The following is a 17,850-nucleotide window of genomic DNA, read 5'->3' as shown; positions in this document are numbered from 1 at the left end:
CCTGAAATGCAAGTCCGTATCAACATGAACTATAGGCTCTAAAGAGCCTGTGTTGCTCCCCTTGGTCCTTGTGGATATTCAACAAAGGACACTCTCCTACATTGTAGATGAGAATTGAATTCATGACAAAAATCTGTTTTGTTGATCTTGTATTGCTGATCATTTACTCTGTTTAGTTTTTCTCTGTCTTCTTTAGTTTTTGCTCAAAACATAAAAGAGGGTAAAAAAAATCCTTATTTAAGGGGCTTGGCAGTCACTCCTATAAAAAGTGACAGCCTACTACCTATATCAGTGAAATGTGACTTGTTAGATCTTGCCTTGCTGATTATTTTTGTGATTAAAGTGTCTATTCATCTATTATAATTTTTATCATGTAAGGCAAAACCCCCCAAAAATGATAAAAATCCTCATTAAAGGGCAATAACTCCAAGGCGACGTCAGCCGATTTCCTCTACATTGTCTTAATTGTAGATCTTGCCTTGCTGATCATTTTTGCTCATTTAAGTTTCTATCTGTCTATAATAATTTTTAAGATATAAGTCAAAAATGCAAAGAAAATGGTAAAAATCATCATCAAAGAGCAATAACTCTAATAAGGAGTCGGCTAACGATTTCAACAATGCTAACTAGTTGTAGAACTTATCTTGCTAATCATTTTTGCTATTTAATGTTTCTCTGTAAGGGCAATAACTCCTAAAAGAAGTCATCTGACAATTTTGACGTATATGGACAATTGGTAGAGCTCAACATTCTTAACATTTTTGCTCAGTCAAATTTTCTCTATTCATAAAGGTTTTCAAAGTAATAGACAAAACTTGCATTTTTACCCATGTTCTATTTTTAGCCATGGGGGGCCATGTTGGTTAGCAGGTGGGGTCATCGGACACACTTTTTTAAACAAGATACCCCAATAATTATTGTGGCCAAGTTTGGTTAAATTTGGCCCAGTAGTTTCAGAGGAGAAGATTTTTGTAAAAGTTAACGGACACCAAGTGATGACAAAAGCTCACTTGGCCCAATGGGCCAGGTGAGCTTAAAATAACACTAGGCAGTCTGCTAAAGAATGTGAAGGCTTATGAACTGCTAAGGAGATTACAGGAATCAATGTTATTTACCTGCTTGATTTTAACGTAATTCTGCGTAATTTTGCTGTTTTGGTAGTGGCAACAGCTCTCCTCTTTCCAGCCTGAAGATCTCTGAGGGTAGCTAACTTCTGGGTATATATCCCAGGAGATAGACCTGTTGATACATTTACCTGCAATGAAAATGATATTAAAGAAATAAGTACAAAAGTAATTTTGATTCTCAAAATAATGCAGGTTTTACATTTGATTCCAGAAGATCACAAACCTACTAAATACAAAGTTGTTTCACTATACATGCACACTTATATACTGTATGTCTCTAAAAAAAAAAGAAATGTGGCTGTTAATTATAAAATAGACAGAAAGCAATAAATTCTGTGTTCTCCATTCTAATTATTTGGCATTATCATTTATGGATATACTGTCATTTTTCCTTAGGGCTGTTCCAGAATTAAACACATAGGTGTGTGTGGTTGGGGGTATAAGGGGGGCACTTTATTAAGACCCCACACAACCATGAAATATTTTTTTAATTTCACATACAATTCTTACATAATTCTTAGGAAAACACAGCCACCAAAAATTAATTGTTTTGAGTGCAGCCTTCACCCTCCACCACAAGTTAAATATTTGGAACAGCCCTTTTTTTGGATTAAAATTATTTCAAGACTTTTTTCACTTAAATGGTTAAAATAAATCTTTCCCTCAAAAAGGGATTACCTTATAGCGGGTTATTTTCGCGGGGTGTTTATTTTCGCTTATTTTGGCAGATGAAAGAAAATCGCGAAAATAAATTCCGCGAAAATTAATGCATACTTTTGTTACTTTCTAATAGCTAAAGTGTCGGTTGGTAGGTCAATAACGGTATAGGTTATTTTTAACAACATAAACAAAAAGGGCATTAAACATACATGTATTTTATAAAATGACTGTCACGTGTGTATATCCTTATCAATTAGTGTCAAAATTAGATTATGAGTAGGGTACTCTATCAGGTAAATACCCTTATTAATTAGTGTCAAATTGCATAAGAGTTGTAAATCAGTCTTGATAATTTTATAACCTAATTAGTGAGTACATCAAAGTTCCGGTCAAAATCAATAAATAAGACGTCATTTAGGTAAACAAATCAATTAACTTGCTTCTTAATTTTTCAATATTTTATATGCAACAATTTCAGTATCCGCCAAAATATTTAATTGGGATTTAAGAATCCACCAAAATAAAAACCGCCAAAATTTTTCGTATACTTTGTTGCCCCTAAATCGCGAAATTTTACACCCGCGAAAATAACCCGCTATACGGTATATGTATATAAAATACCACACCATGCAATTCGGTATCTCAAATTTGTAACAGTGTACTAGTATAACAAATTAACTGAAAACATGTAATTTGTGAATCATAAAACTGAACAGGCAGTCAGATATCCCATTTGTACATAAACATTTTTTTACTCTCAGAAGTAAACAAAATTGGTAAAATACTAGTTATCTATCCTTTGATTACTTGTTCTGACAAATAAATAACACTTTGTTTTAAACCCAATAAAAAAATATTTATTTGTATAAGTGGTCCCAGTACACAGTTATTTCGTAGTGCATTTCTTTTAGACAATAAATGAAAATTAAAAAAATCCCACCTGCGCTTTCTCAATAATATTTTTACAGTGTTTTGTACTACTTTTGGGACAAATTATATCAAAATTATAGAAAACTTCATCGGCTCTAACTCAAAATATGGATAATTTTATGTTAAGGGGGTCTTGAAATCTTTTGACAGCTTCCGAAGTGCTTATTTTTAACATTTTTTAGCTGGACCAAATCACTACTTTACTTTAAAATTCATGACCCAAATTTTTTTACAGTGTAATTTCATCCCCCTACTTGCTATTTGAGGCATAAAACATGGAGAAATAAATTTGGAAGGGGTATAAAAAAAATTGGCAAGTAACACACTGTCCACACTAGGGACTATATTTGTGGACAACGAAAATTAAAGGACGATAACTGTGTACTCGGACCTAATAGGATAGAAAAAGTTGACCAATCCTAATAAAACTTGGTATGACTAAAGCTTAATAAATTATAAGACTGCTTACAAACTTTCATGGCAATAAGATATATATTATAGACAATATGATAAATTCTATATTCAACTTTGCGTGTTAAATTTTGACGTTAAAATTGAAAAATTTCAACTATCAACATTTGGGGCTTTTAAAATTAAAATATTGCAAAAAAATACTTTTAAAATGCCTTAATATATAATATACCATGTATTAAAAGCAATAGAGTACTCATTTGATATATCAGACTTAGCATCATTATTCAAAAGTCAAATTTATATGAGCCTTTGCCTAAAAATGGAGGTTTTCCAATGAAGGGGGGGCCTTACATGAAGATGTAATATTTTCCAGCAATTTTAAATTTGTGAAGCTTTTTGGTTATAAATAATCCTTACATATGTATTTAATGTACTTTAAATGGAAAGAAAACTTACAAATAACATATCGTATTAGTTTAAAAGGGTCTTAAGCCAAGTAAGACTGAAAATAATTTAGGGTCAATTTAGGCCGTAGCACATATTTACATTTAAAAATGCATATTGAAGCTATAGGAAATAAAAATGTGTGTCTTTTCTATCATTTCTATACTCAGGTGACATGATACAATAAATCTGAGCACAAAAAGACTCTTGCATTCAACTTTTTTTGCAGACAGCATGGTCTGATACAAAGATTTTTCACTTTTTAGTGAAAAACTTGCAGGCAATTTTAGTCTCAACAGGCTTAAATTTGAACCACTTGCTATCCTACAGAAGAAAAGAAAGATATTATGTGAAATGAAACAGGTACAAAAGACATTGTTAAGTGCTTTTTATACAAATTTAGTGAGGTCTTTATTATGGACTTCAACTTTTATGTACCAAGCTCCTCACATTTAACTTGATCCAAACAGGGCGTTAGACAAGGGTCATTTATACAACACATTTTGCACATATTGTCTGAGATAATCTTCTTTTCTGTAGATTCAGAGTTCACAAATGAGTAATACAACTGGATTAAAGCATAGAAACACAAATATTGACACATGAAAACCTGTCAGATAGAAAGTCAGAATGCATCAAAATTGAAAAAGCTATGAAATGCTTATTTTGACCATATAATGCCAAAATTGGTCATTTTTGCAGAAATTCTATCAAATAAAAGTTTAAATCCTTTAGTTTCATGCTATTTGACAAATTGACACCATCAAATCATTCAGGGAAGTTGCCAAAGCACAGATTCTATATTTCCTGATTTCACCTCTTAGGTCCAAGTACACAGTTATTTCGTAGTGCATTTCTTTTAGACAATAAATGAAAATTAAAAAAATCCCACCTGCGCTTTCTCAATAATATTTTTACAGTGTGTTGTACTACTTTTGGGACAAATTATATCAAAATTATAGAAAACTTCATCGGCTCTAACTCAAAATATGGACAATTTTATGTTAAGGGGGTCTTGAAATCTTTTGACAGCTTCCGAAGTGCTTATTTTTAACATTTTTTAGCTGGACCAAATCACTACTTTACTTTAAAATTCATGACCCAAATTTTTTTACAGTGTAATTTCATCCCCCTACTTGCTATTTGAGGCATAAAACATGGAGAAATAAATTTGGAAGGGGTATAAAAAAAATTGGCAAGTAACACACTGTCCACACTAGGGACTATATTTGTGGACAACGAAAATCAAAGGACGATAACTGTGTACTCGGACCAAGTGGGATCTGACTGACGCGCAACAAATTTTCTTACATCTACCGTGTATTGATGACCCTTGTTTTTCTGTGCTACGGCAGCAGCAATACGGTAGCCTAAACTCCTAGAACCACCATAAAACCTATTCTTTGGAGCTTTAGAGGCAACACTTTTGTTAAAGCTCTCATTGCTTTGGGTGCTTCCTAGATTAGCAAGATTTTCTGGATTTTTTCTGTATTTCTCTAATAAAGTTGTAAGTGAAGTTTGAAAAGATTTGTCATGTAAGGGTTTCCCATATGGCAATGACCTATATTTCAGACCAGAGTCCTCAATAAATCTACACCAACTGATGTTGCAATCGCTGTGGTCTCCAAAGGGATGCTTTGACAGTGAATCTAAATTTTGTTTAATTTCCTCTGGTTTGCCTTTACCTTTAGCTATTAAGTAGTTGAAGCATGTAATGAGGTAGTTGATTACTTTTTGAGAGAGGCAGGAATGTTTTTTTCTTAAATCATATAAACTGGAACTAAAAGGTTTTTTTAATGTGGTTGCTGTCTGAGAGTTTCTTTATTCTTGAATCAACTTTAGCCCTAAGTCTAGCAATAGTGGTGGTATCTTCATCTCCAATTATGGCTGTGATTTTTGCCCCCTTTTCTATTGTGTTGGTAACCATTTCTTCTACCATGTCAGGTTCCATGGCCTTCGCGCTCCCAGTAAAGTTTTTTCTGCAGGTATTCTTTCTTATTATCTTACCCTCATTTTCAGCTTTCTGGCATATTCTGCAGGACTTGGACCTCCACTTGTAATTCAAAATCTTCCCAGTCTTTGCATCAATCATGGAGCAATGCCCTGTAAAATAAAATAAGAATGTCTCTATGAACACAATGCCTCAGCTGGTGAAACGGAAAAGGGACATAAACTGAGAAAGGTGAAAGATACAAAATTGATCTGTGTTTGGTAGTAATAAACATTGTGTTAAAATTTGAAAACAGTGCAAACTCATTTTATCCTGTGGAACCCAAAAGTGGGACAGACAGACGGAAAGGCAGACGGTCATTGGTAAAACTTAATGCCACATATGTGTGTCTCATGCTCAAATAATTTTGCTTTTGGCAATAATATTAACAGGCAGAAAGAATGTCAAGGTGATTCTTATTTGTTTAGGGGGAGGTGGATGGTATGTATATTCTTAAGTTTGAAACATTACTTTTTGACATTACTGACCATATTATACACTTACAACTAGATTACTACTAATTATACAATTATATAGATATAGGAAGATGTGGTATGAGTGCCAATGAGACAACTCTCCATCCAAGTTACAATTTATAAAAGTAAACCATTATAGGTCAAGGTACACTCCATCCCACGAGGTCAAATAAATACAGAAGTAATACATATATTGTATCCAGGAAAAACTTAAATATCTCTCATTGTTTTGGTCAATATTTACCAGTCAGACTGTTGTATGCTCTACCGCTTCCTCTTGTTTGCCAGCCAGCATCAACTGAGACAGTCAGGTCGTCTGTTCCATCACATCTGTAGTAGAAAAATACATGTTTAACACATGTACAAAAGTATAAAGTATAACAATCCTGAAAATTGGTCCAATTAATTAAGAGCAGGGATACATGATATTCAAGAAAAATCATCTGAAAATAATTCCATATATATATTTTAAACAAAGCCAATGGCAGTTTAGCAATATCAAATAGTCAGCATGTGAACATTCTTAATTATGTTACTAAAGTGTGATATTGTAATTGAAATAAATTACAATAAAATGCTCAGCTGGGCGCAGCTTGATACGACCGCAGAGGTCGAACCCTGAACAGTTGGGGAAATTATGGACACAAAATTCAAGCTTGATATACACTGAATTTGGATTGTGATTAAATATTTGACACAGCATAGGTTTCTGACACAGAATGAATGTGGTCTAAGAACTTATAAATTTTTAATTTACCTATTCAAACCATGTCATTATTATTTGCTTTTATATATAAATCAGAAATAACCAATTTAAAATGGAAAATTTTAAAGAAAAAAAAAGGAAAAAAAAATCCCTCCCCCAAAATGTTTTGAACCCCCTTATGATTCATCACCCCAAAACTCAATCCCAGCCTTCCCTTTGTGGTATGGTACCTTGCAGTACAATTTCAGAGAGATCCATACACTTGAACACAAAAATGCTTGTTTTTTGGCCACTTTTTGGCCCTAAATTCCTAAACGTTTAGAACAATTACCCCCGAACTCAAACCCAGCTTTCCCTTTGTGATATGGTACCTTGTAGTACAATTTCATTAAGATCCATTCACTTACACACAAGTTATTGTCCTGAAACTAGAAAAATGCTTGTTTTTTGCCCCTTTTTGGCCCCTAATTCCTAAAATTTTGAGCCAATTACCCCAAAATCAATCCCAGCCTTCCCTTTGTGGTATGGTACCTTGCAGTACAATTTCAGAGAGATCCATACACTTGAACACAAGTTATTGTCTGGAAACTAGAAAAATGCTTATTTTTGGCCCCTTTTTGGCCCTAAATTCCTAAACGTTTAGAACAATTACCCCCAAACTCAAACCCAGATTTTCCTTTGTGATATGGAACCTTGTAGTACAATTTCAGAAAGATCCATACACTTACACACAAGTTATTGTCATGAAACTAGAAAAATGCTTGTTTTTTGCCCCTTTTTTGACCCCTAATTCCTAAAATTTTGAGGCAATTTCCCCCAAAATCAATCCCAGCATTCCCTTTGTGATATGGAACCTTGTGGTACAATGTCAGAGAGATCCATACACTAACACACAAGTTATGTCTGGAAGTTACAAAAATGCTTATTTTTGGCCCCTTTTTGGCCCCTAATTCCTTAACTGTTGGTACCATAACCCCCAAAATCAATCCCAACTTTCCTTTTGTGGTATTGAACCTTATGGTAAAATTTCATAGAGATCCATTCACTTAAACTAAAGTTAGAGTGCGAAAACCAATGTGTCTTCGGACGACGACGACGACAATGTCATACCAATATACGACCGCAAAATTCTTTTTGCGGTCGTATAAAAATTGAATTCATTCTTTAACAGATTATTTATAGAATAATAGTTTCTTTTGTTTTGATACTGTCTACAACCCGGACAAGTGCAAATGGAGAGACTCAGATAAAGTCAGTATCATAAACAAAAGATACTATTTTTTTGTTTATCGGTACTCCATATAACACCACAATTGTACTTGCCTGATTTTTTCAATGATACACCAAGTACAGTGATATAAGTGTGAATAAAATTTATTTTTATACAGTATCATTCTTTTTTTAAAAACATTCAACTTGTCATTTCTTACTCATTAGTTAAAGCAATTTCTTTTGTCATCCACTCTTTAATAGACTCCTCTGCAACATTCTCAATTACCCCTCCAATTTCTTTTTGTCGTTCATCCAACATGGAATGGCTGACTGTTGGAATATTCAGCTCTGCTAAAATTCCATTCACTTGCTGCTCTCCAAGTCCTACATGAATCATAGCAAAAAAAACCCATAAAATAATGAATAATAATTTAATTTGGATGTAACGTCATATCTGATTGGTCCAGCTTTTAATGTTATTGCTCAATAAACAAATTTATCTACTCAAATGCACTTGATTATGAGGCCACACTATACAAAAATAAGGTTTAGGTGTTGTGCTTAAGATATAATAATGGGATAATCATAATGTACTATGGGATAATGCTTTATCTAAATACATCATAATACATATTAATTATAATGTTGCATCCTAACGATCCTATTGCCTGTTGATACTTTTAATTGACATTGCACAAATCATGTCTTCTTTGACTGTCTATGGTGTTAAAACACTAAATCCCTCAGATGTGTTTTAGTCTCTATTGCATGATTTTTTTTATTGTCAATTGTTTTTGGCTGTTCACTAGCTTTCAGTAACTGAGAGTACTCTAAAATATTACTTTGTGTGTTAAGTTGGCCCGTTAACACTACATGTACTAGAAGTAGCACTCTGAATAACAAATTTATTATCTGCAATATGGACGGAAAATACACCCCCCCCCCCATTTTATTTTATGACCCTGATAGGCCACAGATCACAATTATTTTTCCCTATCATTTCTTTATAATGTTTTTTCATATTAAAAAAAAATTAACCTTAGAATTTGCAAAATGTTTGGTATGTGTAATGTACAGTACAAGTCTCACATTATATCCAACTTTTAGGAAAATCCCTTCTGTGCAGGTCATTAAATTAGCCAAAACACACCCATACTGGTAGGGACTAGTCAAGTTATGTTCAGAAAACTATAAATGTTACCTTTTGCAACTGGCCTAATCACTCATTCCCACTACTGAATAGTTAAAATAATGCATCTAAAAAATTATTTCAACTCTCTTCTTTCATTTCCACCCTATAAAAACTAAGAAATGAATCAGGAAGGCAGAGAACAAAAATAAATAAAAACGACACTATAATAACAAGAAACTATATTCGCGGACAACGAAAAGCGGGGTCATTAATTGTGGTCTGGGGCCTATTAGGGGTCAAAAACTTGACCAATTCTAATAAAACTGGTCATGATTTAAGCTTAGTGTATTATGAGACAGTTTACCCAGTTCCAAAGCCATATGATATCAATTATAGAAAATGTGGCCTTTTTTATATCTGAACTTTGGTTGCTGAATTGTGATTGGTACCCGAGAAAACATTGTCAACCGCGGCGAAGCCAAGGTTGACAATGCTTTTTCGAGGGGTACCAATCTGCTCTATCACCCTCTCAGCTATGTGTTATTTAATTTATTATACTGAATGTCCTATATCATTATTGTCTTTTAAAGATGAATTTTATTCAAAAGTATTTTTTATGACGTCACATACATAACAACGTTACGGGGATTAGAAGTGAAGCAAGATGTTTTATTCTTTATTTTGACAGTCAAATAATAGAATCTAAGCCAATAGTAGAACTTAAGCATTGTCTTTAATAATTTGATGTAATTTCAATTCATTGTCCTTTAAATTATCGATTTTTGATTGGTCTGGACGAGAGGGTGACATTCAAAAAAATTGTCACCCGCTCAGCCATGTGATAGATTAACACCCTCGTATTAGCCAATCAAAATATGGCATTTTTACGTGAAGTATAATAATTTCAACTATCAAATTTTGTCTTCAAAAAACAAAAAGATACAAAAATGTGCACTTTTTAATGTCTCTATGTATAAGATATCATCTATTTAAAGTAACAGATAGCATACTAAAGGTATCAGACTTATAAAAAATTGGCCAAAAGTTAATTTTATATGAGCCTGTGCCAAAAAATTGAGGTTTTCAAATGAAGCAAGGCCTTATATGAAATGTAATATTTTCCATTTACAACAATTTTCTGAAGTTGTTAAGTTAGAAAAAACACTTCTACATATTATAAATGTACTTATAAGTTTCAAATAGCATAACACAAGAGGATGACATGGTCTTAAGCAATGTCAAGCTTAAAAAAACAAATTGTCAATTTAGGCCGTTCCCCATATTTGCATATTAAAAAGCATTTAAATGATATGGGAGATGGAAATATGCTTCTTTTTGCTCAAATCTTTGCTTAGATATGATGAAACATGAAGCCTGGATGTAACAAGACAGTCGCTTTCAACATTATATGTGGACAATATGGTCTGATGCAAAGTTTAATCACTTTACTGTTTAAAACCTGCATGAAATTTCAGCCTCAAAAGGCCAATATTTTAACCACTAGCTATCCAGCAGAAGAAAATAAAGGTATTCTGTAAAACGGACAAGGTAAAACAACCAGTAATAAGTGCTTTTGATACAGATTCAGTGAAATCTGCTAAAAGGAATTCAACTTTTATGTGCATTGTACCTCACATTTCACTTGCTTCATACTGACTGTTATAGACTTAGACCATTAAAACAGCACATTTTGCACACTTTTTCTGTTTTTATCTACTTTTCTTTGTGTTCAGAGTTCACAAATGAGTAGAACATCTAAATTAAATAACAAAAGCACAAACACAAATAGAAAATCAGAAAAACCTGTCAGAGAGAAAGTAAGCATGTTACTTTTGTAAAAATATTGAAACAACTGAAAAAGCTAAATTTGGGGCATACATGTATAAGCTGAAATGTGACTTTTTATACAAAATTTCTATCAAATAAAAGTGGAAATCATTTATTCTCATGTAGTTTGACAAATTAATACCAATAGATCATTCAGGGAAGTCGTCAAAGTACAAATTCAAAATTTGCTGAAATTCACCTCTAAGGCCACAAACCACAATTAATTTCCCTATCATTTCTGTATAATGTTTTTTCACATTAAAAAATAAAAATGGGGAATGTGTCCATGGGACACAGATGATGCCCCCGCTTACATATATAAAGTTAATCAAAGTGCATGTAAGCACTGAAGGGTAAAAATTGCTTTAATTTATCAGTGGGAGGCAAAATTAAACATTGCATTGTATAAAGCATTGATTGTAGTTGAATCAACTATTATCATGGACAAAGGAAGATAACTCCAATCTTAAAAATTACTTGATTGATATTTTTAGAAAAAAAATGAAAAATTTAGCAATTTTTCCATTTGTAAAGGGCATAACTTTAGAACAGTAAAAGTGACGGCACCAAAATTCAAACTTGATCTGTGTATTGTAGTAATAAGCATTGTGTATAAGTTTCATAACATTTGGTTGAGGCAAACTTAAGTTAGAGAACGGAACCGAAAAACTTAGCAATTTTTCCATTTGTAAAGGGGCATAACTCTAGAACGGTAAAAGTGACGCCACCAAAATTCAAACTTGATCTGTGTTTTGTGGTAATAAGCATTGTGTATAAGTTTCATTACATTTAGTTGAGGCACACTAAAGTTACAGAATGGAAACCAATTTTGGGACGTACGGACAGACGTACAAGGGTAAAACTTAATGCCCCCTCCGCTACGGCGGGGGCATAAAAATTAACCTGCGAATTTGCAAAATATTTGGTATGTGTAATGTACAGTACAAGTCTCACATTATATCCAACTTTTAGGAAAATCCCTTCTGTGCAGGTCATTAAATTAGCCAAAACACACCCATACTGGTATGGACTAGTCAAGAGATGATCTGAAAACTATAAATGTTACCTTTTGCAACTGGCCTAATCACTCATTCCCACTACTGAATAGTTAAAATAATGCATCTAAAAAATTATTTCAACTCTCTTCTTTCATTTGAATTTTCCACCTGATAAAAACTAAGAAATGAATCAGGAAGGCAGAGAACAAAAATACAGAAAAAAAGACACTATAATAACAAGAAACTATATTCGTCATTAATTGTGGTCTATGGCCTGATACATACATGACATACATGTATTAATTGTAAAAATGATATTACCAAGCTATCATGGTAGGGTTTTTTTTTGTAAGTAAATATTGCAGGGGTGAAGGGTGTTACGATGTATACCCCTTTCTTGTACATGTTAATCACAACAAAATGTTTACCTGCTGCTAATTTGGAATTGACATCCCATACTTTTCCATGTCTTTTTCCTGTGGGAATGAGATTTGTGTTGAGACAGGCTGTGTTGGCACATACAATCTTCAAAATGGCAGCTAGACCGTACGAGTTAATGTTGCTGCAGTTTTGCAAAGAAAGGGGAAGACCGCATTTCTTGCAAGCTGATAACCCATCCGCCAAAACTCCCAATTCCACGACCCTACGACCAACTCTCCATTCTGTAAAAACTGCAGTTACATTGCTACCGTCAACGTCAATGACCTCCTCATTAATACAGTTTGATATATCCGGTTTATTGGAATTGCGCTCAGAAATAACAGCGTATGGGTGGTCCTGAACAAGTTTTGATGTCTCCCATCATCTTCTTTGAGCTTCAGAAACTGCCTCTGATTTTCGCTTCTGTTTTGCAGATTTAAAACCCGGTGTACGTTTAGCCATTACTGATTATAATATATATAAAAAGTAAAACGTAAAAAATGTATAAAAGCGATGTAAAAGGTTACAAAATACGTAAAAACGGAATTTCACTGAAAAATATCTGCAGCCGACAGCCTTTGTTTACAATCAACCGGAAACGGAAATCGTGTATTTTTTTATGTAAGTAATGTCTTATCGCGTCAATTTTTATGCTTCAAACACTTTTTTATTGATGATTAACAATAAATACATATTTTAAAAAAATCAATTGAAATATTTATGTTTTTTTTTTATTACGACCTTCACCCAATTTACGGGGCGCCAACTATGACAAAAACATGACCAGCGAACATCCTTAAGAACATATGATTTTAATCTTTCTAGTCAAGTAAAATCATACTTTATGGGCAATTGCATCAGTTATTGTATTTATGTTCCTGAAGTGATTTTTGGTCCATCGAGGAAATGTTTGTGTTGAAGGTATTTAGTTGGTAATTGCATGTTATTTCCAACGTTTGTAAATTAAATTTGATTAAAAATTGAGTGAACGGTGTCATTCTTGTCTATTGATTAGATATCTTGTTTGGTTTAATAATTGTAGTTGTTAACTTACCCTCTTTGTTTGAGTAGTTTCTGGTTGATAAGTATCCTCCAGATCATTCTCATCTTCCTCATTATCAATAAATGCTTCCTCATCTTCATCTTCAAAGTCTTCTTCGATATAATTAACATTCATCCATAAATTTTTGTGGTTTTTCATTGCTTGCAGATGAGGACAAATATTAGTTGTTTCGCTCAAGTATATGACTTTCCGAGTAGAAAAACTGTAAATGGCACTACATTCACCGGACTGGCATGATACATGGTTTCTGGAAACATTCACAAACTTACAATCTTGACTACTGTTTGGTACAACTGAAAATTTTTTGGTTCGAAGAGAAGACAGAAGTAAAATTACAGGTTTTTGTAAAGCAGCCAAAGATATCATTATACTTTTCTGAGATTTTGTTGGTGATGTAAAAAATTCTGTGCTGAAGTAGATGGGATAATCTGGTTCAATAATTTCTTTGAAATACCTTATATGGCAGCATTTGATGATAATAGAATCTATTTCTGTGTCAGGCTGTTCATCTAATGTTGGGAGCTGTAATAAAGTTGCAAACAGTGTACATGTGCAATGGTATACGTTGACATTCCCAACAGTTCTCCTCGACATGTGAACAAAAGATGACTCCATTAAACATCCAGTGGTCATGTTGACATCATTTAAACAGAGGACATCGGTATCTGATTTGTGTACACGCCAAAATAAACCTCCAGTCTCAATTTGAGCTGTTTTATACTTTTCATACAAGGAATTTTCTGAAGCCCTGTTGTGTGTGTAAAGAGAGGATTTACAGATCTAAGGTTTCTTAAAATATCCTCTTCATTTAAAGCTTTTCGTTTAGGTCTTACTTGTCTCAGAGTAGAATTTTGCATATTGTCCCCAATGTTGATATTGTCGTCATTGATGTTCTGCTGTCACAGAATAGAAGTTCCTTCATGATATAAGTTCCAAAAGGAAAAAATATTCTGGAATATTATTTCCACAGGAATAAATATTACAGTATATGTTCCTAACGGAATAAATGGTATAGAATATTTGTTACAACAGGAATAGATATTATGACATTGTTTATAACAAAGTTTCCAGTGGAACTTCTGTTAGGCGGAACAAATATACGTTAACACTGCCGTGAATTGGCTGGAGAAGACTCTGGGTTACGAAACTTGTCAACTAATCGAAATATTGCAGAGTAGTTGGATTCTCTGTGATGGAAAAGTATCAAATTACGAAGAGAAGCAGGCTTATATTTCTCAGTGGAATCACGGACGGATAGCATTCTACCATAGCCAACATGAGCATTGGTTCCCTCATTCCAATAATGGTCATTTGGTACGCAGGAAATAATTTTGCACTGGTCATACAATGTGTATTTTGAGCTAGATGGTGGATCAAAAATAAATTTAAATTCTGAATTTTCAACAGGGACTCCTTTAGAGAGGTAGTTATGAATAGTATTTTCCCATGTATGAAGAATTGGATGAAAGACTCTGGAAGCTTCGATAAATCTACAAAAGAAACATTTATTTTCAATCATATTACGGTAGATATGTTTTAGGTTAAAAATTCAGACAACTGAAAATATAACATTCTATTTGATACAATATTGAATATATGAAATAATATAACTGTAAAATATCTTTTTTTTAAACATGTTAAACTGGTCTCAAAGATTTTTAAGATATCATTAATAATTTTTTATTAGTAATTCCTTCCTTAATTCTCCTTTAATAGCATATATCAAAAACAAATATGTAGTGTAAAACTGATAAACAACAATACATTATAAATTGTTTTATCTTATCTGATACACAAAAATGTATTTAAATTTCTTTTTGATTTTCGATCTTTTTCTGATGCAAACTCGCATTACATTAATACAATTTTCAGAATTATTAAACATGTTAAAAGCTATTCCACTATGGTAGAGAAAACAGCTTAAATTACATCATTAATAAAATAGAATGTGTTTGAGGACAAGAATACACCTGCTCATGCTTTGCAATTGTTTGCATGCTGTGGTTCTGTAGCATGAGAGATTGAGATTTTGATAACTTTTTAGATTGAATTGTTTCCCTTTGTATAGTTATTGAAATTTAGTTTGGAAATTATTTTTACTCTAAAATAATTACTATTTAGTGATTAAGATATTCAAAGAATATATAAAAAGAAGATAAAGATAAAAATAAATAGATTTTAATTTTATTGTAAAAAGAGATTTTTGATACTCTCGTAGGTTAAAGTTGACTGCGATTGCGCAGATAATAGCGTGGGTAGTTTAAAGAGGTTGACATTTATTTTTGTCACTCACTGACAAGTTTTTGAGAACACAATGTGAAGTGTGTAATTGGAAACAGAATTGTGAACATTCAAATATTGTAAGTTGAATTATGATTATTATGAAGTAATATTATTGCTTTAAAACAAGTTTTTATCATAGTAAACTTTCGAGCGAGAAGCATACCACGTGTAGCATGTGGTTTAGGTGAAAAGCAATAATTAAAGTTATTACATATTTAAGACAGTTTTAGAGTAAAGATATAGAAGTTATTAAAGTCATAATTCATTCACAAGTTGTAAGTTTAGTTATGGAGAAGCTATTTAGATTTTTATGATAAGTCCGGAATAAGGTTCATTGCGTTTTGAAGTACATGTTATAACATCAGTATTGATAAGGGGAGATAATTTGATAAGGGAGATAATATATTTCAGAATTGGAAATACTTAGAAACAGTTTATTTGGTTATTTTATATGGAAATCCATTATGAAAATTACATTTTAGTAATTGTTTAAAGTTTATAGATTTAATTAATTATTAAACTTTATGATAAAAAATAAGAAAGGAAATTTTAGTGAGGAAATAGAAATTTATGCACCTAATTATATTGTATAAAATTTATATACAGACATGAAACATACTAATGTTCTTTATATTTTTGTTTCTTTCATATTGTATTTTAGACGTTGCCTAAAATTATATAAATTGAAACTAGAAGATTTTTAATGTGAAATTTTTATAACAGAAGAAATAGTTGTGATATTATGATGATATATATATATGGAGAATTTAATAAACTATGATGAATATTTATACATCTTATTTCATAACGCCTGTGTCGTTACAGTTCTTATCATTGTGTATGAGTATCACAAGAATTGGATGAGTAAAACTTTAAATAAGAGTGCAGAAATAAAAATTGGGATGGACAGACAGTCAAAGGTAACACTTAATGCTCCTTTTGCCCCGCAGCAGGGGCATAACAAACGTAAGTTAATAGCTTCTAAGTGTCATTTTTTTAAATTTCCTTTACACACTGAAATAGACATTCAAACCAAGGCTTCCAAAACGGTCATATATTCCGGACATTTATATAATGTCCGGTAAAAGTCCGGCTGGGCAAAGCATGAAACGGTCATCTACTTTTTAGTTTTCAAGGCTTTCTGAAGAGACGGTCATTTTAACATAATTCGCGATCTTTTTGACCCAACCTTTTGCGTTTAACAGCCACACATTTCCGGTCATAAAAGTAACATGATCAAAACAACCCCTATTTTAATACCTTCTCATTTTAATCAAGGCTAATTAGTTGTCGAACAGCTGAAATTTACCTGTTCAGGAGACAGGTAAACTATTTTGAACCGGACATTGATCGGTCTATTCAAAGTTATTTTCTTACATTTCAGCAGTTTGCATCTAATTAATTTAGTCCAAAAGATTTAAATTATCAGAAATACGTTTACAAATATGATTTGATGAAAAAATTAAAAAGGTGAAAATGAAAAATCGTCATAACCAGAGACAGTCTCTGTTTGAACTAGTACACGTGTGCGCATGTGTGCAGGTGTGAAATTTAATTATGCATCCTAATTTCTTCAAAAAATGCTTAAATTGTCATTGATACCTTTATCTCACGTTTATTTCGAATATTTTCTTGAAGAAATAACGTAGAAAGAGCTACTTACACTCATTCATGCTTTGCAAACGTACACGGAATTTACGTATCCGTCTCTGGTCCATGTTTTACCATTGTCAAGATAACATCCGGTATTAGTTTTAAAAACGAAAGTAAAGTTTTTGACAACGTTATTTTGCACAAATAAAGAGTCTAAGGCAGATATAAGTACGCTGATGTTGCACACTTCGAATGATGCACTGCAAATTTAACAGTTAACGTCAGAACTTCGAATTTGAATCAAAGAAAGTTTAATATCGTTTTTTTTTTTAATGTCAATCATTGGGAGGTTGAACTCGGCAACTGATTATCATAATTGCCTTTTGTTTATTTAGTCTTAAGGGATTAAAATCGGGATAATATATAAAATGTCCGGCTGGCTAAAATAATTTTGGAAGCCCTGATTCAAACCAATAATATTTCTCTTCAATTACTCCTGCAATAAAATTCAATAAATACATACCGGTAGTTGAAAGATGCAAACTGAATAAAAAGATAAATTTATATCTCATTTC

General features: G+C 32.5%; 1 long non-coding RNA gene across 1 annotated transcript; it reads right to left on the bottom strand.

Moving 5' to 3' along the window:
- Positions 1-8,206: 8,206 nt before the first annotated feature.
- Positions 8,207-17,555, bottom strand: LOC127733211 (uncharacterized). The gene is made up of 4 exons (XR_007996913.1): positions 17,346-17,555; positions 13,391-14,889; positions 12,345-12,800; positions 8,207-8,343 (listed from the first exon to the last, which is right to left on the bottom strand). It is a non-coding gene; the product is annotated as an uncharacterized LOC127733211 (long non-coding RNA).
- Between the last annotated feature and the right edge of the window lie 295 nt (positions 17,556-17,850).

The sequence above is a fragment of the Mytilus californianus genome, unplaced genomic scaffold (assembly GCF_021869535.1).
Source record: "Mytilus californianus isolate M0D057914Y unplaced genomic scaffold, xbMytCali1.0.p SCAF_3, whole genome shotgun sequence".
Taxonomy (NCBI): Eukaryota; Metazoa; Mollusca; class Bivalvia; order Mytilida; family Mytilidae; genus Mytilus; species Mytilus californianus.
This window is presented reverse-complemented; position numbering and strand designations above follow the sequence as displayed.